Below are 26579 nucleotides of genomic sequence, written 5' to 3'. Positions count from 1 at the left end.
CCCTCCTTCCATGCGCTTTTGGCCTCCCCCTCTCCCATGCACTTGCGCGTTCTCAATGTCACTGGGCCTAGTAAGATCGCTGTTTTGTTCTCCCCTGTTCCCCTCCCTTGCCTTGTTGCGCTCTAAAACACCTGTGTACGAGCATGATAGAAATAAAATATCAATCAATCAATCAATACATCCACTATTCCACACTTTGAATGATCATTTATTAATACAGAGAAATAGAGTAGTGCCCCTCTCCTCCCCTATTGTTTTATGCAGTGTTCCTCCATTCACACAGCCTGGCTGTCAATCCACAGCAGGGTGGCTGTCCTGGCAGGACAGTCACCTAGCTAATCAAACAAGAGTGTGACTTGGGTCTCCAAGGAGACCCTGTGCAGGTGGCCTAAAACCCCTCCCTCACATCTTGTCCACCCAGACACTCAGGCGCCTAAGGAGGACTTCTGTGCAGAAGCTCGCCAAAGGACGGTGAACGAAGGAACCAAACCTGCATTTGCGCACAGAGTAAAAAACAGAGAAAGACCATTAAAAAATGAAATGGTGAATAAACCCAGCCGGAACCAGATAAAATTAAAAGGGGTCGAGCGGATTAAAGTTCGAGGCTACTAACATAGCCTAAAACAGTACCAAGGCTATTTTCATAGTCCGCGGTAGGGAAAAAATGGTAGATGCCACTGCCACCAGCCACATCTTAGTGAAAGGGGAACAAAATTATGTTTCATGAGAAACAGACAAAAAGGGATAACTATTAACCCTTTCCAGTACTCTATGGAAGATAGTGTGTACTGGGTCTGGGAATTTAAAAAGATTAATAAAGTCAATGGCAACTTTACATGCTCTGGGAAACAGTAGTCAGTCCCAGAAAATGGAGTTTAAAAGTGGGAAACCTGAAAAAGAAAACCTTGTGTCACTGCACTAAAGGTTCTGTGCGACACACAGTAAAAAGATAATGCCTCTGGAGTAGTTGAGGCTCCAGAGTCTATGAACATAAAAATGTAAAACACACATCAAAACACATGTAAGAGTGGAAAAAAAGGCTCACACTCTTACCAGGTGAAAAAAAAAATCCTAGAAATCCAGCACAGCTGCTGAGGGACTCAGTAGGTAAGGGAAATTAGCCATTCTGGAGAATTCTCCCTAACACTCGCCCTCCCCAGACTAAGGGACAGGAGGATGTAACTAATTGAATCTTTTCACTCTAGTAGGCTATAAACATCCTAGAGAGACCATCAGCATTTTGGGGGTGACATCCTGACCTGTGCTCAATGGTTAAATCAAACCCTTGTAGGCAGATTGATCATCTTAGAAGTTTTGGGTTCTCCCCTTTCATTTGCATTAACCATCTCAAGGGCTGGTGGTCTGTCTGAATGACACAAGTAGATCCATACAAGTATGGTCTAAACTTCTTCAGAGACCACACAATAGCAAAGCATTCACGCTCTATGGTTGCCCACCTTGATTCTAGTTCCTTCAGCTTCCTGCTGATGAAGCAACTGGGTGATCCCTTCCTTTCTCATCCAGTTGACTAAGGACTGCACCTATACCTGTATTGGATGCATCTGTCTGCACAATGAAGGATTGGTGATAATCAGGAGCTCTTATGACTGGAGCTTGACAAAGGGCTTTCTTCAGGTTTTCAAAGGCTTGAGTGCACACCTCATTCCATCTAACCTTTTTAGGGAATTTTGGAGAGGAGATCACATTCTATGGGAGAAGCTATGGACCCATAGTTCTCTATGAAATTCCTGTAGTACCCAGTGAGACCTAGGAAGGCTCTTACTTGGGTTTGAGTAGAAGGGGTGGCCCAGTTTTTTACAGCTTGTACTTTGCTAGGCAATGGCCCTATTTCACCTCCTCCTACCTCATGACCAAGGTAGACCACTTTGCTCTGACCAATTTGACATTTGCTTGCCTTTATGGTCAGCTGGGCCTTCTCAAGAGCCTGCAAAACATATCCTAAGTGATCAACATGTTCTTTCCATGTAGGGCTGAACACTGCAATGGCATCCAAGTATGCCATGGAGAAGACCTCCATCCCATTCAGAACTTGATTGACCACCCTTTGGAATGTAGCAGGTGGATTCTTTAATCCAAAAGGCATAGCCTTAAACTGGTAGAGGCCTGCTGGGGTTGAAAATGCAGTTTTCTCCTTGGTATGGTTTGTCAGGGCTATTTGCCAATGGTCTGACGTCAGATCAAATGTACTGAGGTACTTGGCTGTACCAAATGTATCCACCAGTTCATCTGTCCTTGGTAAAGGATAGGCATCAGTCTTTGTGACTGCATTTAGAGCTCTATAGTCCACACAAGATCTCAACTCCTTGGATCCTGCCTTTGGTACTAGAACAACTGGACTAGACCATGGATTTGTAGATAGCTATATAACCCCGAGATCAAGCATCTTGTTGACCTCTTCCTTAATGTGGGTTCTTACATGGTCTGAAATTCTGTAACCTCTGCTTTCTACAGGTAAACAGTCACCAGTTAGAATGTCATGCTGGCCCCAAGGGGTCAAGCCTAATGAAAGTGAAAAGAGGGTGGCAAATTGATTTAATAGAAACCTGCACTCATCCTGTTGTTCAGATGTCAGATTTGAAGAGAGATTAACTACTTCTATCTTCTCATCTAAAGGTTGGCCTCTGAGTAGGTCAGGAAGAGGTTCACTCTCCTCCTCCTCTTGAGCTGAAGCTATAAGCAATGCTCCCACTTCTGGTCTTGATGCATATGCCTTCAAACGGTTGGTGTGAAAGACTCTGGGAGCCTCTTTAGGTCTGCCTAAATCCACCAGATAGTTCACCTCTCCAAGTTTGCCCACACCTTAAAGGGTCCTATCCATTTGTTCTGAAAGGCCCTCTGCCTTGTTGTCACCATAACTAGTACAAGCTGGTCTTGAGTAAACTCAACCATGTTATTCTGGTCATGCCAATGTTTGACCAGAGCCTGACTTTCTTTCAAGTTATCACTAGCTTCTGCCATCATGTGTGACATTCTCCTCCGGAGACCTATCACATAGTCAGTCACTCTAACTGGCTTGGGGGAAGGAGCACTCTCCAACCTCTCCTTAATCAGGGCCAAAGGACCTGTGACTGGATGGCCATAAAGAAGTTCAAAGGGACTGTATCCAACTCCCTCCTGAGGGACTTCTCTATAAGCAAAAAGAAGGCATGGCAGTAGAAGGTCCCACTTTCTTTTAAGGGCTTCTTCTAAAGCAGCTATCATGCTCTTCATAGTACTATTAAACCTCTCTACAACTCCATTTATCTGTGGATGGTAGACTGTAGACAACTTGTAAGTGACACCACAGTTTTTCGACATGGCTTGCATGTAGTGGGACATAACATTGGATCCCCTGTCGGATATCACTCCCTTAGGAAATCTTACTCTGGTAGAAATACCAAGTAGAGCCTTAGCCACAGCCTGAGCCTTAACAGTCTTCATACATATTGCCTCAGGATATCTAGTAGCATGGTCTACTACAACCAGGATAAACCTGTTTCCTGAAGATGTGGGAGGGTCAAGGAGACCAACAATGTCGATGCTCACCCCTCAAAAGGAACTCCCACTACTGGGAGAGGCACCAATAGTGCCACATTCTAGACTCCACTCTTGCCAGCGGTTTGGCAAGTGTGACAATTCCTACAGAATGTGTCAACTTCTGAACCCATCTTAGGCCAGTAGAAGTATAGGGAGAGCCTTTCCTTGGTCTTTTTGAAACTCAACTGACCACCCAACAGTATCTCATGGGCCAACTGTAGGAACTGGAGTATTTATTCTAGGGGCCCTACAAATCCTTTGCAGTCCCCAGGGATAGACTCAGTCGGTTCACTGTAGAAGAAGCTATCTTCCCAGTGCAACCTATGCTTCCCAGGTTCTTGCCTATCAAGCAGAGTAGCTGCATGTTTTCAAAGACCTTCAAGATTAGGACACTCTTTTTGTCCTCTGCTGAAGTCTGCCCTGTTGGGTCAACCTTCTGCCAGCAAAAACTGCAGCTCATGATGGTCAACAGGATCCAGATCTCCAACTAGAGAAATGTCTTCTTCCAGATCTGACTCTTCAGAAACTGGTTCAACCACACAGGGTTGTACTTCACATTCAGCCTCAGCAGGTGGAGGAGTCACAGGTCTGACTTTGGACAATCTTGGGGATGTCCTTGTTGGTAGCACAGGGGTGCTATCTGCTTTCTTCTTGGAGGTCTTAGGTTTCCCCTTTGCCTCTTTCTTTCCTGAAATAGCAGAGAGCAATTCCTTTGGACTGGGGGGGTGATAGTTTCCCCTATCAATTCCCCTGGAGAGCCTTTCTAGGTCCTCTCCCTTGCAGGCCTAGTGAGCTTGTGTCCTTTTACTTGGAGGCCAGGGGGTACTAGACACAACACAAAGTGTTTTCAGGTCATTACCCAACAGGACTCTCCCAGGAACTTCGCTCTGCACACTAACAGGAATCATGACAGTCATGCCATTGCACTGGATGAGAGCTGGTAACTGGGGAAGCATTTGCACAGGGCCTCCAGCTAACTTGGTTAGGTGTTTGGGTGCCTTAGCAACATCCTCTACCTTGAAAATTGTTTCATCAATCACAATTATGCTGCTTCCAGTGTCTCTGATGGAAGGGCTCTCCTGGCCATTCACAAGAACACTATCTTTATAATACTCTTTAGTATTATCTGGGATGGAATTATAGACATCTAAATTCTGTTGTTCCCACAAACCCAGGGACACTAAAGAAACACTAGCTGAGACTCTCATGGGTTTATCAGCCAGTAGGTGAAATTTTCAACTTGCCATAGGTACTTCTACCTCTGGGGAGAAGGCTAAGGAGACAGTGTGGACTCCTGAAGGTTTACCCTTACATCTGGCATCCCCTTTCAAATGGTCACTTGACCCACAAACATAACATTTCCCAAATGTTTTGATGAATGTGGGATTGTTCTGACCTCCATCTGGTTTGGGTCCAGATGGTGTACTAGCCTGATTCGGTTTCCCTTGTGGCTTAGCCTTATTGTTTTGTGTGGGGCCCTCTTTTGGATGGGAGGTATTAGAATTCTCCTTGTTATCTTTCTTTGCCTGCTTTCCCTCATCCTTCTTCTGAGTTGCCCCAGAATCCTTGTGAGTAGCCTTGTTGGCAACCCACAAGTCAGCAGCCTTAGCTAACTTTTTTGGATCTATCTCCTTAGAATCAGCTACGTGCAGTCTGAGCTCAGGAGAACAGGCATCATAAACTGAATCCAACATAACAAGATTTCTCATGCATTCATAAGTGTTTACTCTGTAACCCTTAACCCATCCATCTAGGTTTTTCCAACATTTCAGGTATCCCAAGGGGGACCATCATGCTTTTTGAGGGTCCTAAAGCTCTTAAGGTACTGGGAAGGTGTCTTCGAAAATCTAGCAATTAAAGCTAGATCACAATCCATCCTATCTAGCTCCCCCAACTCCATCACAACATCAGATGCAACAGTGGGTAGCCTAGAGAAGAGCCAAGGAAGCAACTGATTCCCTGTAATGTCTTGAATCCCATGGTTATACTCAAACATTGCCAACCAATCCAAAATATCAAGCTTAGCCTCATACATACCAACACTTTCTTAAGGCATACAGGGTGCCTTGGGACTGGAAGACCTAAAAGACTCTGGGAGAGAAGAATTCTCAATAGAAAACTTTTTTTAAATTCTAAGGCATGATTCATCTCCATTTCTCTGAGCTTAAGTTCTTGATGCTTGTATTCAGTTTGAGCATTAATACATTTGAATTCCAATTCAAGCCTCATCTTTTCTAGAGCAATAAATTCAGGACTGACTGTAGGACCTGTAGGGGTCCCAGTGGACAAAGGTTGAGGTTGTTGAGCAGGCAGAGGAGCAATTGGGCCTACATTGGGAGACACAGCTGCCTAATCTAACTCATCAATAATATCTGACACATTATCATCCTCCATTTCAAAAAAGGTAGCAGGCGCTCCTCTCCAGAAAGAACATGGCATGATAACCTGTTCTGAGATGAGAGTTTGCAGCACACGCTTTTTGCTCACTTTACCTTTCACAATGGGAAATAACCATTTGCATATCAGTCTTTGTCCCGCCCACATGGGCAGTCCAGCACCGAAATGCTATGGCAATTCCTCTCTGAACAAGAGTACCAAAAGCAACCCCATACACGTGTTTCAGCCTTGTTGGGCCTCATCAGTGAGGTGAAGCTTTGTCTCTATGAGCACAGTGAGCAGGGAGTCCACGTCTGGTTGCCCCCAGGTAACTCAGGGTGACCAACCCCAAGTCCCTTGAAAATATTTCAAAAGAACATGGCATGATATCATCCTCATTATTTTCCACATTTTCTGGAGGGTTAGGTATTTCAGACCCATTCTCCAGACTTTGTTTCTCTAACAACCTTTCAATAAATTCTGACTTTTTGCCTTTCACAGAGAGTTTCCTTTCTCTACACAGATTTTTCAGATAATCAACAGTGTAACTAAGGAGGGTCTCCCGACTGTATTTTTCCATATCAGACATGATTGAAATTTACTTTTTTTTAGTGGTGTTTATCCTTGTGGTTAGTTCAGCCAAGGTAATAGCAGCACTATAAGTGCAATCACTATACTTTATGCTCACCGCTGTACCCCAGTGTTAGGCAGAATCATATGCAGTTCCCTTTGGGAACAACACACACAATTAAGACTACAAGTGCAAGTACAAATTCACCTTTTGTACAAGCCTATACTACACAGTAAAGTGGTAGTGATGGCTGAGCAGCCAAACTTATCTCAAGAGTAAAGTGAGCAGTATCAGAAGTTGCACAAATGACAGCATTTGCTATGGTTCAAACAAACACTGACTCAAGGTTTACGAGTAAAAGAATACACATTTATTTACAGCATCAGTTATAAAACAATTCACTAATATAAAGTAGCAGAAAATCACAATCTTGATACACTACACAACACCCAATGAATTCTAGACAAGTTAAGCTCAAAATGAAGTGTGAGCAATATGGCACTGCAGCAATTTAAAAAGGGAGGGAAAGACAAGGTTATTCAAAATCAAGCAGCACCAACAAGTAAGTAGGCAGGGCAATCTAGAAAAGGCTTACTACAACTAGGTATCAAATCAATAGGCCTGGGCAAATGTTAATGGTTCAAAGTCTATGCAGAGGATCACACAGTTAAGAGTAGTTTGTGGTCAAGTCTTTGCCAAGAGTTTGAAATGAAGTTGGTCGGCAGAAAAGTTATTTGAAAGAGTAGAGAAGGAGAAGCCCTTGGATAAGCGAAAGATTTAAAACACTTTAACCGCGGACAGAAAGAAGGACCGGATTTGAACAGTACCTTAGTAGAAGAAGAATGCTGTAGCTGAGGCAGAAGTTCCTGGCAGGTCCTGCAGGCTCACGATTCCTGAAGCGACTGTCGGACTGACAAGAAGGAGGAACACTGGAGGGTCCTGCACTGCCCAGGGAAGAAACCAGCAGCACAGCAAAGCAATAAATAAAAGCTGTGCTCCTTAAAACCCAAACAGGGTCCGGTGCTCCTCTCTATCTGGTTGACTGCAGTGGGGCAAAGCAAATTCGAGCAGGGGAGGGCGGCCTTGCTTGGCATTTGACGAACCGGTTGGTCCCACCAGCTCAAGGGAAAAAGATTTCTTGCAGATCTTGTCGTCGAAGTTTAGGAGATTCGGACCCGCAGCAGAGCTTCACCGGGAGGTTCAGTAGTTGCTTTGTTAGTTTGTGTGTTTGCTTTATTTGCTTTTATAGCACGCCTAACCCAGGGGTTACTGGGCGCATTTCTTGGATACATAGTTACTGTATACATAATATGAAACAATATACAACAGGGTACAGTTGCAGCACTCCTCTTCCTTCAGCTTCTCTTCTGTTCTTTCGATCCGTGACTCAGAGACCTGCTTTTTATGCAGTTTTCCCCCATTCACACAGCCTGGCTGTCAATCGCACAGCAGGGTGGCTGTTCTGGCAGGACAGTCACCTAGCTAAATAAACAAGAGTGTGACTTGGGTCTCCAAGGAGACCCTGTGCAGGGGGCTTAAAACCCCTCCCTCAGATCGTGTACACCCAGACACTCAGGCGCCTAACGAGGGCTTTTGTGCAGAAGCCCGCCAAAGGACGGCGAACAAAGGAACCAAACCTGGTTTGGCGCACAGAGTAAAACATGAGAAAGACCTTTACAAAAATAAATGGTGAATTAACCCAGCCGGAACCAAATGAAATTCAAAGGGATCCAGTGGATTCAAGTTTGAGGCTACTAACATAGCCTAAAACAGTACCAAGTTCATTTTCATAGTCCTCGGTAGGGACAAAATGGTAGATACCACTGTCGCCAGCCAAATCTTGGTGAATGGGGAACAGACAAAAAGGATAGCTATTAACCCTTTCCAGTACTCTATGGAAGATAGTTTGTACTGGGTCTGTGAATTTAAAAAGGCTAATAAAGTCAATGGCAACTTTACATGTTCTGGGAGACAGTAGTCAGTCCCAGAAAATGGAGTTTAAAAGTGGGAAGTCTGAAAAAGACAACCCTGTGTCACTGCACTAAAGGTGCTGTGCAACACACAGTAAAAAGATGATGCCTATGGAGTAGGTGAGACTCCACAGTCTATGAACACAAAAATGTAAAACACACAGCAAAACACATGTAGGAGTGGGAAAAAAGGATCACACCCTTACCAGGTGAAGAAAAAAAAAATCCTAGGGACTCAGTAGGTAAGAGAAATTAGCCATTCTGGAGAATTCTCCCTAACAGCTTCAGAAAAAAGAGGTGCTTAGTGGTATTACACCTGCAGCCTAGAGTGGTGGAATCAGAATCAAATAAATCAGAATTGTTAGGGAAAATTCTCAGAAATGTGTTAATTCCCTCTACTTTAGAGAACCCCAGCAAGTTTGCTTGATTTTGAGGACTTGATTTTTTTACCGGGAGACAGTGAGACCCCTTTTTCCTACTCTAACATGTATTTTAAATGTGATTTTGATCTCTGTGTTTCTTTTTGGTTGTGGAGTCTGACAAACTCCAAAGGCATCATCTTTTACATTGTGTCACACAGCACCTTCAGTTGAAATACCTTCGCTGGGATAAACTACTGTTTCCCAAAGCAGTAAAGTGAAATTGACTTTACGTACATTTGTAGTTTTCTAGACCAAGCACACACTATCTTACAATAGGGTGCTGGAGTTGGTACTTAGTATGTCCTTTGTCTAGCTTCTTATGTAGCATTTTCATGTTACCCTTTCATCATTGAATGGCTGGTGGCAGTGGTTTACTTTTTACTACCATTATGGGATTTTACCGCGGGCTGCGTTTGCAGAAACTGTAAAGCACCCATGGGTGCCATTTGTGTCAAAATGGCCCCGGACTTCTTTTTTCACCATTTCTTTGTGGAAAGGTCCTTCTTGAGATTTACTCTGCACGCCAAACAAGGTCTGGTCCCTTTGTTTGATTTGCCTTTGTTGGGATTCACGAGTGAAGCCTGCTCTGGCTCCAGGGTGTCTGGCGGGGGCAGGAAGCAAGGGAGGTGCCTGAAACCCCCTGTGCTTAGTCACCTAGGAGATAGGAATGCACTCCTAGGTGATTTACCAGCTGGCTCTCCGGCAAGGACAGCCACCCTGCTGGGTGACTGACAGCTAGGCTGTAATGAATGGGAGCAAGCTGCATGGAAGGCAGAGTCGACCACTGGACGAAGGAATCCGAAGAAGAACTTGAAGAGGACACCTGCTGTAACTCCTGGACGGTTTGTTTGCCCAGTGAAGCCCTGCTGCTGTGCTGAGACTCCAAATTCATATCGACAGAGAAGCCCCTACAAGGATGACTTCTCCCTTTGAGTTGATTGGACCAATCAACTCCAAAGTAGGCCACCTGGACATCCTCTCAAAACTGGTTTGAGTATCCACTGCAGTCACGGCTTTAACCAGATAGCCAAGAAGAGCAACACCAGTTTGTGTGCTTTGCTTTTAAGCTGGCCAAGAGCTCCAGGAGGATCCTCTGGACTCCCGGGAAGCAGGACTGACCGAGCCTGAGCCTCCTCAAGAGAATGCGGGAAAGCCCATCTCGACAGCCAGGAACCGCAGTGTGGCTATTTGCGGTAGACGCGAGGAGCTGAAACACCGAACAGCCACTTGTTTGAAGTTTGCCAGTTGCGAGCGGTGACCGTCCCATTGCAGTGCAAAAGTCCCCAGAAGTCCTCCCTCTTGTCCCCACAACTGAGGCCCAGGAACAGTGAGATCTGTAGAGCTGCACAGGAACAGGTTTCATCTGCTGCACTTTTTCTTCAAACTAAAGGTACTGTAAAGTATAAGAGAACTTACCTCTTGTTGTGTAGCCACTTGTCCTCGTTGGAGACTTGCTTGGTTGCATGTATAGAGTTGCTTGCAGCTTCTTAACTTCATGGGCCTAATCAGCTTGTGGCCCTACTTTGATTTCTCCTATTCTACCAAGACTTTTTTAAACATTGGAAAAGACATTCTGCAAAAAGAATTTCAGTTCACCTTGACTTTTGCTAACTTAACATTGGCTTGCCTGGCTCCCTGAATGACTCTTCTCTCTTCTGCTTGTGTGTTTCCTTCCAGGAAAGGGTTAACTAACTTTGCAATGGGGGGTTGTTTTGAAAGTACTGACCTGTTTAAGTCTTTAAGAATAACTGTGTGAATACTTCTTTTATTCTGAACTCTCTTGTCTTTAACACTACTCCGAAGAATATTCTAAAGGCAACAGTGATATATTAATGCCAACAGCACCCTAGCTATTGAAGTCAACTGAGGGTGTAGGTAGTGCCTGTGTATCATCCCAAATGGGTATTTACTGATTTAGATAACTAAGAGTGTGTATTTTTGGAGTGTATTTGTGTATTGTTTTATATTGCTCCCTACTGAAGAAGGCTTATCATAACTGACTGGTAAATACGTTAATAATAGTTTACTCAAGAAACCTTGTGTGTAAGAGCTTATTTGAATACTTGTCACTGTGAATCTCTGTGTAACTGCCCTACAGCTCATAGTGACCCCTCTTGAGAAAAAGCCTGGCTGCTCAACACGCTACCAACCTGTATAGTACAGACGTATACCAAAGGTTGGGTTCCTATTGCCAGGAGGTCATCGTTGCTGTACTGTGTACAATCTTGCCAACAGGAATCAGATGTTGAGCTGAGTCTTGGACAACTTGCAAAGAGTCAGCCAGCTAGTATTTGGTATGCCAATTCAAATCAGCGGCAAGAAGTGGCATATACCAGCATAGAGCCCATAGAAGCTAGTGCGACAAGTAAGGTCACCCATCAATACAACAGTGTAGTAGGAGTGGTTTACAATTTAGATTCCATTCCTGTCCTGATGAAGGCCGGAGCAGAATTTAGACCTATTATATGGCTAACGAGAACCAGCTGAAACACGTGTCGATGGATAGCTGGTTTTGTTTTGGATGTTTCCTTGCTGATTCACTTCCCTCTTGGAGATGTTAACCAGCCCTCGGCCCATGCTACCTTAAAGAGTTGAAGGAAGGCTACCATTCATGTTGTCACTGTTTCGCCCTTATGACTGGGATCTCTGCTGGTTTGGTGGTAGTGTTGTTCTAAGTAGGAGTTTAGAAAGCACTATTTATCAACATACTAATGGGGGATCGTAGTCATTTCATCACATACCATCTGTTATCTCCCTTAATGGCACAGCAGGAAATAGTTAGCGTGTTTAATAACCTGGTGATTAGCCCATTGTTTAGAGATAGAAGAGGGGCCATCCAAGCCTAACTGTAATACTCAGATTACCCCCCCTCATACATACAATATGGATTCCCTCACCCCACTATGTGATACAAAGAGGTGGTTTGACCTCAATCATCTTGTATCCCTTCTACTGACATGCTCATGTCACAAGCTGCTTCTCCATCTGGCTGAGTAATGTGGGAAGGGCTTGGTGAATCATGTTCACTGTGTAATGTGACAGACGTAGACTAAACTGAAAGTGGGCCTGCCATGTTGGTGGAGATCTGTGGCATGGTATATGTGAACCTCAGGCTAGCTGCTCCAACTTGTCTGCTAGAAACTCCCTTAAAAGAGGCACAGTCTACCCATTACTACTCAGTGGTTGTGTACAACATCAGGGCAGATGTATCACACTGCCCTCATTCACACACACACCAGGTTGTATATGCTGTGCTTGCAATACTTTTCCCACATCATGCAATACAGACAGAATGTTCCTCAATATAGACAAGAGCTGGGGCATTAATATTGTACTTCTTACTAGTACCTGTCATGTCTGGATTCACATCTTTCCCAAATGTTGTGATGGGTCCTTTCTTGTTTTTTATTCCATTTCCAACTCTCCTCCTGCCTCAGCAGGTGACACATCTCTTGAATACCATCCGTCACATACATAGTTTACTTAGGATGCTTTCCATCTAACCCAAAATGTGTCTCCTGCTTCTGGTAATGCCCTGTTATCTCATGGCATCAGCATCATCACCATTGTCACCACACCAACAGTCCTGTTGTTTAAATCTGTGTACCTCTGGATTTCCTGGCCTCTACTGACCCAGTGCCCCAGCGCTCTGCTCCAACCTGTCCCTGGAATTAGGGTTGCATGCTGCCAATACCTTAGTACAACGTGTTGACTCTCCATTGATTTTGTGAAGATAGTCAGAATGATTTCCACCTGGGACATCAAGGCCATTTATTCATTGGAGTGAGTGGCCGTTAACTCTGAGGCTGTCTGGGTGAAGAAGAAGGGAAGACTTATGAAGACCAAGAATAATGGATGCACTGCTATACACCACACACAATTACCTCATCCGCTACAAGACAGCAGCATTAAAACAACTTCCAGACAGAATTTGCCATACATGTATGATCTATGCTAGCGACAGCATGTATGGTAATGGCATAAGGGTGTAGATTATAATCAGGTCATGATTTTCAGTACAAGAACATGTCAGGGTTTAAGGCTAATGAAAGTACACATGTACCTTTCTGCTCATTGTGTACTATGCAATAGCACATGAAGGCACAAGGATGTGTTTGGCCAAGCAATGCAAGAAGCGTATGATGAACACTGTCCTTGATTCCCTCTCATTGCCCCTTTCCTTTACACACACCACTCCCATATTTCCTTGAATTGTTAAAGTGACATACATCCCCTCACATGCATTTGGTTGACCTACCATACCATCCCACTGAAGAGATGCACAACAGGTCCGCATGTTCATCAGCTTTTCCATTTGCCACTGCAGAGATATGTTCTCTTGTGAGCCCAATGACAACCATGGTTTACCATTCAGTGTGTCACTCAAACATGTATGTCACGACGGTTGCAGATATTTGTGTGGTCCTACTCCCCATCCAACACTTGAATGGTACGTGTATTTGGTTATTTGTCAACTTCATTTGTGCTACACTTATATGGTCCTTGTTCGGTGTGCAGAAATGCAAACATCTTCTCTGGTCGACTTCTCTTGCTTGGCTTAAATTTGCCTCACACATCTTGAGTAAGTATCCACTGTACAGATTTCAGCTTTACTTATGTCTGGCCTATTCTCAGACTCATGACAAGCTGCTGTGCTGCATATGGTGGGTCATGTAACATGTGGGGGTCAAAAGATGAATTACAACCCACAGATATGTTGATCTTTTGACTTTATGGGAGGGATAATTCAATCATATTAGAATATGATTGCACTGGGTCTCATTGTAGGTGGGCTAGGTTTTCACAAATAGAACAGACTTGCGGCGGGCAAGCAGACTTTAATCTTTTCCTCTCTCCCCAAGGTAAACTTCCGAATCTGTGGCAGAAATGGGCCTTCGCAGTCGCTGGGATTTCTGCTCTCCTGCGCTTTTATCTTGGCTTTTGGTGAGTCGTCCCTGACTGAAAATGATACCCATAGGTTTTCTGATGGTTTTGGGCATCACATACCTGTACAAATATGCTGAGACCCCTGGGGTTCTCAGCATTCCACTACCAGTGGTAACCTGTGGACTCTACTGCAAAGACAATACGGTTTGATATTAGAACTTTAGGTCTCACCACCAGCAATTAATTACATGAGGAGTGGGTTTATGGAGATTACTTTTCACCCCAATCCAGTCCTCCACTGCTTTTTGTTTCCTATGCTGCCTTAGCCCTGTTTCTCCTCTTAACTGCCTCTTTGTAGCTCCAACACATTGTAAGTGACTTCAATATAGCAATCCAACTAAGTCAATGCCTAGTCTGGGATGCCCAGTGGAAGCCCTTATTTATATATTTGTATGTCAAGTTCTTAAAGCTGGATGATAAACCCTTATATACCGCCCCTCTCTTGGAATCCCCCTGACCTCACTGAGCCAAGAAGTAGGTTTGTTTTGCAAATTAAAAGGTTTAGTGGAAAGATGAAACAATATATATGTATATATATTTATATATCACACTTTTTGAATACATCCATATTTGATAGTACACTTATGAGTATGAACAGTGATCCACAATGAATAATAGTACAGTAGCACAATTCCTTAATTACTTAGGAGTTGGTATAGAACGGATAAGGCAGCAGAAAATATTTTGTATGGTTTTAAGGTAAAGCAATGATGGAAAGAATGCAGCACAGAAATAAACTGGATATGGTTTCAACAAGAGATAATCTGATCACTTTTTCCTCACTCCCCTCCCACCCAAGCAATATGAAGAGATGGAAATGAGGGCACACAGGTTTTCAGGAATACAATCAAAGGCAGTTCAGTTCCCATTCCCACCCAGCCAGCTTAGAGAAACAGGGATGATTTTAAAACACAGGCCAAATACTTTTAAATGTGATTGCAATGAAGTGAATAATATGCTAAAAATGATTTTAATTTCCTATAGGAGATTCAGGGTAGGTGATAGCTACTTTGAATTAGTTCTGGTCAACATAAACAATGATTCAGGAATGATTATCCGAGTGAAAACTAATTTCAGCAGTGGAAAGCAAGAAGCAGCTATTTTTACAAGTGGTGAAATTGAGTCAAATTGCAATTCGCGGCACTTTTTCCGAGTGCGTCGATCGCGATTACGGAAAAACTATACAGAGTTGGAAGGTCAAAAGATACGGACATTTTTGTGGAAGTAGATTTTCAGAAATGAAGTCAAGATTTCTGAATGACAGATGACACTTTTGCAGCTTTGAAATCACAGAATGGACACACAATTTCTATGTAGTTCTTGACAGGTTGAAATGGATGGGATAAGATTACTTTAAACTAAGAGATTGGTTCTGTACAGTTCTTGATACTCACTCCTAGTTCTGGACTGGAAAGTGACTTTGTCACGGATTTGGTCAGGATTGGGCTGCGGTTCTCTCTCCGGACAATCTCTGGCACTGGTTCTGCTCACAGTGGTCTGGTCTGGGTCTGCTATCGGCACTGCACAGCGGTCTGGTCTGGGTCTGCTATCGGCACTGCACAGCGGTCTGGTCTGGTTCTGGCACAGGGTTCTAGCCAGAATCAAACAGCTTGCCTGCCTGTTGAATAGTTTGGTTAGGTTGCTGGATTCTGAGGCCTGCTGAGAAGAGTTCAGATTTTTGGGTTAGGCTCCTGCTTTAGGTTCTAGAGCTGGGATCTAGAAACTGGTCTCTGGATCTATCTGGAATCTGGAGTCAAAGTTCTGGAGCCTGTAGTCCTTCTGGATATTGCCTGGTCCGGCTGCGCAAGAAAGTGGAAAGAGCAGTCCCTATGTGGGTTTCAGTGGTTCTTTTTATGTCTTTTGAAAGTGGGTGGGAAGGCTGACTTTCTATGCCCAACCCTCTGAGGCTCCTGATAGGTTAGAGGATTTTCTGTGCCCTGACTGGCGAATGGAGTTGTGAGTCATCCTGTGTCATCAGGTATCATTTTTATGGTTTAAGGAAAGGACACTCCGCTTTGGTTTCTTATAGAAAATCAATTTTACCCAAAACACATATTTCCTAGATACACAAGTTGTTGAAATTACATGTACACATCATAGATTGCTTAAGGTACAGTTTGGTTCAAGGCACATGTTTCTACGAGCTTGGGTTCAGAAACGACAACATTTTGCGCTTTTAGTGGGTTTCGCCATATTGGTTTTTCATCAAATCTTCCACGGAGGTGCCCTTTCTGGGCACATCACAATAAGTTTTCAATTCTCTAATGTAATCCCAGTGTCTGCAATATTAATAATTATGGGGTTTGGTCTCATAACATCGTACAGAGTTGAGCTTAGTCTCAAATTGTGGGTGCATTTTTCATATTAAGAATCCCCAAATTGTACATTTCTGTCAGCTTGATATAATATTTTATGAGGGATTTAATAAAATATACATTTGCCTCCCCTTCAGTACACCCATTTGTTTGTCCACGCCTCCAGGAACTTGGTTCTGACTCAGAGAGATCAGATGTTTTGCCTTCCCCCAGAGCAGTTGTTCAGGCACACCCAAATTAGCATATTCTGTTTAACTGAAAGAGTCTATTGTCTTGACTGAGGTCAGCAGACCAGGGTGCCACTCTCCATTTGATTAACAGAAACTTGTGATTTCCTGGCTTCTTGTGTGGAGTTCTGAGGTGTGAAGACTTCCCGGGGACAAGCAAGGCTTTGAAGTCGCAGCTAACTCAGGTTCCTTTTCAGCTCCTGAAATACAGGTCTCCTGTCAGAGTTTAGATCACCAGCGCCGGTCAGTGGTAAACACCGTTATTGCACCCATTTTTGGCAGCTGTCTTGAATTAATACATTTCAAAAAGGGGATTTTACTTGATGTCATATGATCCTTGCTAACATTGTATTGATGTGGATTCTGCAGTAGAGTAATGTAGAACACCCAACCAGAAGTTGGATTTTTTGTTTGGTGGTTTCGTGCCCATGATTTTAGCAAATTTTGACATCAAATAAAACGGATTTTGAACAGCACCATATTCCTTTGCACTGGTTTTGCTCTGTGTGCAGCCAAAGGATAGGGTCTGGCAATGGTCTCCAGTATTAAAATTGACAGAGGCAAAAATGGATGGGAACCTATTTTCCATGTTTTCCCTGTGCATTTTGGATGATTTCTGGCAAGCAGCATGCTTTCTGGTTGCCATTATGATGTTTGCGCTGCCAGTAATGCACAATTATGTTGTAGGGCTTGGATGAGTGGGTGAAAAGTCCCACAACATTCTTTCCTTATTCTCCCTTTGCTAATCTAGCTTTATTTTTTTAAAATCGTTACTGTCACCTTCATTCCTTTCTCTCACGCCCACTTCCTCTGTCTCTCCATTTATTTGGGCACTGAGAAAACTATGTCTTCTAGGTGAGTGGTTCAAATTGTGCCTTAGTACCTTGGTCAGGTTGAACAAACACTCATGATTCTTGGAACATGGGCTGCATTAACCAATTTAATTCCACGTTCTGAGCTGTGTGTTCCTGCCTGTCCAAGCGTGTCTTTGTCTAGAACCCCCACAGTCCCTCAGTCATATGAGCACCCACAATCAGAAGAGGATATGTGGGGTCTGTATATCTCACTGATGCAGCCTGTTCTCCGTCAAGACAGCATAACTGAAATATCTTTTTTTAATTGATTTTGCTGATTTGCATCAACTTTACAATGCTTTTTTCTTAACACGTTAAAAAAGGAAACATAACATCATGTATTATAATAAACAACACATTCAATGAAAAGGAAATTATATAAATCAAGTATGACCTAAAATGAATCATTAAAATCACAGATACCAGTCGAGTGCATATTGAACACATTTCAAATTTGATCATTAATCATTCCATTTCCAACTGCCATCAGATTATCAATCATATTATTATCTTTAACTACCAGATAAAACTTCCAGTACATCTCTCAATCAGAGTGTTCCTCATTCAATGATATGATAGCTTATTTATAATGTGCTTAATACCCAGAGGATTCTAAGCACGGACCCGGGGATCGAACCTGTGCGGCTCCATGTCCTCTTGCTTCCAAGGCGCGCACGTTGCCTCTGAACTATCCTCCCATAATCTATACTAATCATCAATCAGTTTTAAGGCATGCAAAAACCCAATTGCACAAAGTCTGAGTGAAGTAATAGTTCCACAAAAGATCAACTGCCATAGTCGTTCTGTAGATATAACTATAAAGTCTTATACAGAAGGTTTCAAATATTGAAAGCGCATAGCTCTCAAAGCAATGCAATCAACTAACAGGTGCCCTAGAGTTTCTGCCTGCCTAGAAACTTTACAAAATCGATACACATTATCTTGCTGAGTAATGATTTTACGTTTAGCCTGTAAGTCCTTCGTTAGCCATATATTGAACCTTAGTCACAAGAAATCAGTTCTATACAAGGCTGAAGGAGATTTAATCATGTATGGCTCCGGGACACTGTATCTTTTGTGCTGAAATGAGTTGTCTCTAAAATCTCGATAACACAAACATTTTTCTCTTGTCTTGATCCAGTCACACTGGAATAGTTTAGTTTTAACTCTAGATGGATTTTGCAAGAGATCATGGAGTGAAGCATTTGCTTCTTCTAGTGCTTGAACAACCAATAGTCTCCACTTACGTATGAACAGATCTTTAGATGAAAAGATATGTTTATAAAGTATGCCTATCATCATACTCGACTGTGACGCTAAAATGCACTTCCTAAACAGTGTACTTACTTGCCGTAAGTACCTCGCATGTAAAGAGATAAGGCCCAGTTCGTTTCTAATCCAAGGAATGGGGACACACCTAGGCAGATTCAGAATACGCCAACAAAATTTGCCCTCAAACTTAAGCCACGCTGTTTCAGGTATGATACGCTTTGTTTCAGAACCATTCAATAGTATGGTGTCACTTTTTGCTGATAGTACGTGAGGGTAGGAACTATTGAAAACTTACCATATTTGGCATAAACAACAATGGCTTGAATGGTCAATGGTCATAGTTAATTGACTGAAATAGCACTAATAGCAATAGCATAATGGAGAAGCCTTGCAGATAGAACAGATACGTTTCATTTTGCTTTCTATCCAGTAAACTTAAAATTACTCTGTTTGACTATGGGGCCAATGTGGCAAAATAGGAAGAGAATGCATGTCATTCAACTGTGCGATCAGTTCAATTAATTCTACAGTTCATGTAATCCCTAATCCATATTACAATACCACCCGGGACCCCTCCCCCCACCCCTCTCCGACTTTCTAGAAGGTACAAATACATTCACACACCAATTTTTAGAAGGGAGTACATGTTTCCTCAAAACAGCATATATAATTGGTTGCCATTAAGTCATTCCACTCAGACTAACGTGTTCTGGAATTCCACACAATTCCAGGAAACTAGATCTAAATCACTGACCATTTATACTTAATTTATTAAACAGCTCCTGTGAGAAATTGACATCTGTCAAGGGTGCAAAGCCGTAGCGTTTTTTATTTTTGTTAGAAAATAACATTTTGAGGGTAATTGCATCTCCAAAAGGGATAATCTGCCAACCAGATTTCTCTTTTCGGTTGACTCCATGCCAAAAGCATGGTGCACTCATGCCCTGACGCATCAGTAACCTAATCTGCAGCACCGGCTCTACTTGTGACACAGAGCACACTCAAAAGTCACTATATGCCCACTTGACAGCCACATAGATAAGCAAGTCAGTGTGGCGCAGAGGTAACATTTAAGATATGCCCCTCTGTACCTAAAATTATAATGATCATAAGTCGCCCATGCATGTGGCAGGGTAAATGTGAAATAAAAGCTATGCCTACATTTAGGCATAGTGCAAGGTGCTACGTATGACCATGACTGCCACATTCAAATTGATATTGCACATGTGTGAGTTCCTGTGAGTCAGATGCTCTCCGGAAGGTGATGTGTATTCTCAACAGCCAGGTGTAGCCTACCAAATAGCAGTACAAAACATGGATGGCTGGGCTTCATCTTTGATCTGCTTGTGAGGGCAGGTAACACCTTCCTCCTGAGACAGATGACAGCAGGCATCTGTCTTTGGGCCGGGCATCAAGGGAGCACAGCCATTCAAAAGAAGTAGCCTCACAAAAGCATGCTGCATGTCTGATGGTCTTTGTTCTCAGTGAGAAGGGAAGGGGATGGGGTCATGATAGGCAGAAGGAATCTGGTCAACGGAAGGAGAATTGAAAAATCTTGATTTTCTCTCTTTCCTGTCCCCGCCACTCGCTCTGAAGCAAAGTACTTTGAGTGTGACTTCAGAAAGGCAAAATCAACTCTGCTCAAAAGCAGGGATTGGACTACTAAGGCAGGCTAGCTTTAGTCCAATCACATGAGGATTGTTGCCCTCAACAGACAAGATCTTCCTTCAACAGATCCGCTCAGCTCCTCTTGGATCCTTTAAGGCTGCAGAGTTGTTCTGAAGAACTCTCTGGACCTCTTTTGGGAGAGTTGCCTACTCCAAAGCTTTCAGCCTGAGGTGAAGAAGGAATCATTCAAGACAGAAGCAATATCTGGCCCCTAATGCTCCCTGGATGAATCAGAAACAACCTCTGTGTGGATCAGGATTTACTACTCTGCACCGGACTCTCCTGACCTGGGAGAGCAGACCCTATCCTTGAGCCCCGTTAAAGGCACTCACAGCAACCAGATGACCAGACCAGCCGAAGCTCCCTGTTCACCACACCAAACTGTTTGCTCTGTGTTCACCACACCTGGAACAAGAGGGAACTAGCCAAGGCTGGTTGCTGTGCTCCTCGACCATTCAAACATTTGCGTGCACCTTCATCCAGCTTGACACAGCACCGTATCCCAGACAAAGCTCATCACCTGGTATGCCGAAGTGACTGCTCAACTTCGTGACAGAAACCAAATCACTGGAGAGTCATTTGCCAACTCTAGCCAGGTTTTGCAACCACAGCTTGGCCCAGTTATCCCTTGAACTGCCACCTTATTGATCATACATTGACACACACAAGATCATCACTTCTACGACTGTCGCCCGCCACCTTGAACCGCTGGAGTGTCACTTATTTTCACCTCCAAGCAGCTAAAGCCTGGCCTGGCCAAGTTCAATGAATTCCTGAAACCGCGCCAACCTGCATCATTGAAGAGCTGTTGTTCTACTCCAAGAGCACCGACATTCACCTCCACTCGACGCCCACTTGCTGTGATCCACGTTCCCGAACATAGCCTGATCAGCTTGCATCGTTGTTCGACTCCATGCCTGACTGCGTCAGCCCACCAAGTTCAAAATGCAGGTACTGTTGACTTTGAACTACCCCCTCAGTCCTCTTGAGCCCTAGACACTGGCTAGGTCACGATTGGTCCTGTCTTCTACAAGATGTCCTTTTTATGGTAGTACCTCACCTACCACCCCCGGAGCCATGCTCAGTGTACTACTTTCTCCAATCTGTCACACCTTCTCTGTTCTTCCTTTCGGGGTGGGGTTTTGTACAGTATGCTCTGTGTGTTCTATGTGCAGAGAGTGTGTTTAATTAAAGTATATATATTTCTATGGAACCTTGTTTGGACATTCCCTTTACTTTGGACAGTGAGGCTACACGTGTTCATTGCATAAGGACACCTCTCTTGGAGAGGGAGTGTCCCATTCTAGATCTAAGTATGCCTCGAGCACCAGAATGCCCTGCAATGGATTCTACCTAACAGCACATCTAAGCCTGCTTTAGGAACGAGCTTTAGAATTTCAGTTTCGATTTGCATACATTTGTTATGAAACATTCACTGTTATTCGTAGGATTCATATTTTCAACCAGGATATTATCGCTTTTAAAATACCTTCATTACTGTTTCCGATATGGCATTTGCAGACCAACATTCCCAACGAAAAAAAAGGTTATCACCAGTGTATATCGGTTCACAAGTTCAATCACCACACAAGACTTAACTACACAGATACATGTAATACATATTACCTGAAACAACTTTGTTAAAGGGGCATTATGGTTAAGTTGCATTAATATAACATATGAATTGAAAAAATATCGTTGCGAAAGTGATGTTACGGTTGCAAGGTAAATTCGAAAAACAAAAGGAATTCACCAGTTAAGGTAAGCTGTGCAACCATAACTCGCTCCACTGCCATGCATTGCTAAGACTAACACCCACGTGACTGGCTGATATGACCCCTGAAGGATATATTGCCGCTTAGGAGCACCCGCGCCTTGGGGCATTAATCAATAAAGGGTGTCTGTTTTAACAGCACTCTTCTACCCTGTTTGCCCTGATATATGCTTCATTCATTGATTATATAACAGCTCTGACCAGGTCGTCTCCTTGCTGCATCATCTTTTTCTGTGCACATTCTTTGATCCTCCTTTTTCATCTTTGTCCATGTTTCCTTGGTGCCTCCTGTCATCCATTTACCCTATTTATGCATCTTTCTGATTGTGAAATCGTACCAACATACCCACTCCTATCCTTGCACTCTACTCATATCGATTTACCATTGCCACACCTCAGACTTACAATCTGTCCAGTCTCGCATGCCCCACTTGCCTTTTCTCCATCGTCTTTGGTCTGTAATTGGACTATGGAATATGAATTTTCATCGTAAATAAATCTAACCCTATCCTTGATCACATCTTTGACTTAACCTTAATTCTCTCTGTCTCAGAGAGACTTGTCTCACTTCCTCTAACATTGTCATCCCTGTCTCTCCTCCTCCATTACTGACATCTCTAAAACTCCCCAACTTTACTGCAACGGTGGGGGAGAAGGCATCTTGATTCACTCCTTCTGGTCCCTTGTACTCTTCTCTCCATAACCCACCAACATACTCTTCCTTTAAGTATAATTTTTCCTCTTTCTCAAAAACTCTGCCTGTTGATTTCTGTATTACCTGTAGGCTTCCTGGCTCTCTCGCAAAAGGTGTTATGTGAAAACCTAGACTCCCTTCCTTCACATCTTCTGCCTCTAAATGGGACCCTTCTTGCTCCTTGGCAACCTCAACTAATTCAAGACGACTCACTCTCTCATTTTCTTTCCATCAATGATTTTCATCATGTTACTCCACCCTGGTTGCTCCCACTCCCTATGTCTCAAGCTCATGTTATGATTGTATATGTTGTCCTTTCCCTTCTGATAGAAGTGTTGCCATCTTTCCTGTCGATTCACCAGACCACCATCGGATATACCTGTGCCTCTTGCTCCCCTATCTCTCCACTATGCCTTTTCACATAGTGTCTTGAATCTCTTTGACCTAACTTTGTTCATCGCTTCTCTTCACTCAGGTCTTCCTTCACCTAATCATGTTTCCCCTCTTCCTGCTAGTCAAGCTGCCACCACTTTACCATTGACACCCTCTTTTCTTCTCGACCTTTTAAACCACCCAATCATGCTTTTTCCCCTGCCCTTCTCACCCTTTGTAGCTCCGTTTACCATGCAGAATGAAATGCACTCCACTGCTAATCTGCCCTCCTCTCATTTCTAGTTTCCTCCAAAGAATAGTATTTCTCTGATTTTGCACTTTCCCTCTTTTCTTTTTCTCCATTGCCTGTTGAAGCTCCTTAAACATATTCTTATGCCGCCGCTGATCACCCCGTATCTTCTCCCCTGTTGTCCTCTGATTTTACTAAATCATTATTTTCTTAAGTCTCTCTTATGCATTGCTCTTTTATACATTCCTTTGCTTTCCGACTTCCCATCCTTATCTGACTTGCCATCTACTTCTCCACTTTCTTTATTATCCTAATTTTCTATTCATTTGACTCTGACACATTTTCTCCCATTGGTCCCATAAGTTATTGCCTGGTTCTATAAGTACATCTTCTGTTTGCCCCATATCAAATGACCCTTTTCAATCTCTCCTCATCCACCTTCTCTAACGCCTCATCCTTCAAACATGCAGTCATTCTTCCTATTTCTAGCAACGTTCTAAAACTCGTCTCCTCCATTCACTTCACATCCTCCTCTCCATCTCTAAACCTCCCTAAACCCAATCCAATTTCAGCTCTTTTTCTCTTCTTACTCCAAATTACTGGAATATACTCCCTTTATTTTTCCTGTCTTCTACATCTTTTTATATCTTTTATATCTGCCTTAAATCTAATCTCCTCTCTATCCTCCCTGAGTCTTACATTGTACCCATTGTTCTTGTTTTATGTACAATCATTGCATACTGATTGTACTGTGTATCACTAAATTGTACAGCACTTTGGAAAAACAGTATACAAATCCCAATAAAATACAACATACAAATACATAGTTGTCAAGAGGAAAATTAGAGATTCCCTGTGAATGCTGCAGCCAAGCAGAGTGGTTGATTTCCATGCACTTGCTGAAGCAGAATTTTCCATTTACAATATGTTTTTGCACAGCCTATATTCAGTATATATTATAATCTTATTCTCTTGACCACTAGCCATCAGGAATGAGCCATATGTGAGCCACGAGGCTAAATGTTTTGGGGTGCATGTGGAGTGCACATTGACATGTCCTGTGCTGGTGCTCCCGCAACCAATGCCAGGTTCATTGCTTTCGATTTTTTAGCATATGAAATCATATGATTGTCGATTGTGGCAGTTCTCCCCGATTGTGGGTGATCTTAAAAAAGCAGGGACTGAACAAGACACGGATTTTATCAAGGATGCTCTTTTTCTGCCTAAATTCTTGGAAAACATTTCTTCTGGCGACCTTGTCTTGAGTGAAGAAAGGCATATGCCCATCCCACAGAAGGTGATTGCAGCTGCTGGGTGTGTGGAGGCTGCCCAGTATCTGGGTGATAATCAAGAGTAATAAGAACATCCTTGTGAATCATTTGGTCCCACTATCTCCATGAAATACAGATGCCTTTGGACATTACTGATGAACTGTTTGAACTGTTGGGATATAAAGGTGTCCTTTAAATATGATGCCAGGTGGTTTTGAGTCAAAGTTAAAGATGGACTTTATCAATAACATCACTCTCCTCTCCCTCTGGTAGGTAATACACCCTGGTGCTTTATTCTCACATTTCCACATTCAAAGGCTCCGAATTCAGAGCAGACAGATGCAAGATGTTTCTTCATCATACCTATACGCGCAATTTCTGGCTCTAGTTCATCAAATCTGGGGTCCAGCACTGTCATCCTACCATCAATAGTGGCATATCCAGGGCTTCTAGACTTGCATCCATCTCTGCCAGTATTGGTTTGAGTGTTTTCACTACTTCCAGTAAGTTAGAGGTGGTACAGGGTATTTCCTTGGTCTTTTAATAGTGGTGTTCATCTCAAGCTTGAGCACCCGATTGTCTATGCCATGCAGTGCTCATTGCTAGATGTCTGATGACAGATGTGTTGTACATTTGAAGAAATAGAGATAATACCCAAGATCTGGCTAGATGGGGTTTCAGTTACACTGCATAGTGCAATTGATGTTGTCACATCTAGAAAATGCCAGAGGTTTTGTCTAAGCAACCCCTATCCAGGCCAGTATACTGGCAGTAGAAGTTGTGGTATTCATTTTGGTAAAACAGTCAATGGGCCTCATTAGGAGATTTGCCGTAGAAACACAGTCATAACCGGCATGGTGGTACTAGCGCGTCCGTTTTCCATCGACGCCGCAAATAGCGGCTGATTACGAGAGTGCGTGCATGCGCGTACTTCCATGCCGGTAATGGCTGCACCGCCATGCCGCTAAAGACCCCCCAAACCCCTGATAGCAGCATCACAAAACCCACTGATACCGCCTCCGCCCAGGAGCAACCCCTAAATAACGGACCCGGCAATACCATCATGTTAATACCGGGTCCGTAATACCGGACCCGGAAGTAACATCATCGCGCCGGAATGGAAAATGCGCCAGCGGCCATCTTAAAAAACACAATCCATCGCAATCCTCTGAACACTGTACTGGTACCGAGTTGAGAGCAGCCCGAATCACCTGAGAATGTCAAAAGCTACCAGGAAATCCACCCCCGCCCGAGCAAGAAGAGGTTTTCTGTTGATGAGCTAAACATGTTGGCCGACACGTTGGTTGGCCACGCTGATGAAATGTTCGCAACAGACCTAAGGCGCTCAGCCCAACTGCGCAAAAAAGAAATCTGGGAGGAGGTGGCGAGGAAGGTCATTGCTGTTGACACCACCACCCGCACTGTGAAGGATGTGAAGAAAAGGTGGGATGACCTACGTCTCCGCGTCTGAAACATCATGTCGGCCAGCCGCAGAGAGGGCCTGGCAACAGGTGGCGGGGACCACTCTCCCACAAAACTTGCAAGGTGGGAGGATATTTGCAGCAGCACCATTAGCATGGAGTCAATCAAGGGATTTGGAGACATGGTGTTGGGAGTGTCGTCATCGGCAGATGGAGGCGAGTGTCCCCACAACCACAGATAACCAAAGCATGATGTAGCCCAACTAATGTGATAGTGAAGTAAGGCAATGCATGGCACATCATACCCACATTTACATATCCATGTCCAGATTGTGGCCCAGACACGGGCACATTGATATGCATGCTGCATGGCAATCCCATAACCAATAGACACACAATACACAGCAAAATAGCACATGTCACACATAACACAAACCGCAATACACTGGTAGGCCACAAAGCACACTCCAGTGCTAAAATGTGAGTACCTGACATATGCCAATATGTCCCCCCCATTGCAAGCACCCTGTCCAACACACCTACAAGTATGCAATGCATCAAATGGGAACAACTGAACAACACCAATGTATGCATCATGCACGTACCACCATCATTGATGCCCTGCCTCTCTTGGTCCC

Source organism: Ambystoma mexicanum, chromosome 6q, assembly GCF_040938575.1.
Source record: "Ambystoma mexicanum isolate Mex_15411 chromosome 6q, UKY_AmexF1_1, whole genome shotgun sequence".
Classification (NCBI taxonomy): Eukaryota; Metazoa; Chordata; class Amphibia; order Caudata; family Ambystomatidae; genus Ambystoma; species Ambystoma mexicanum.
Note: the sequence above shows the minus strand (reverse complement) of the source record.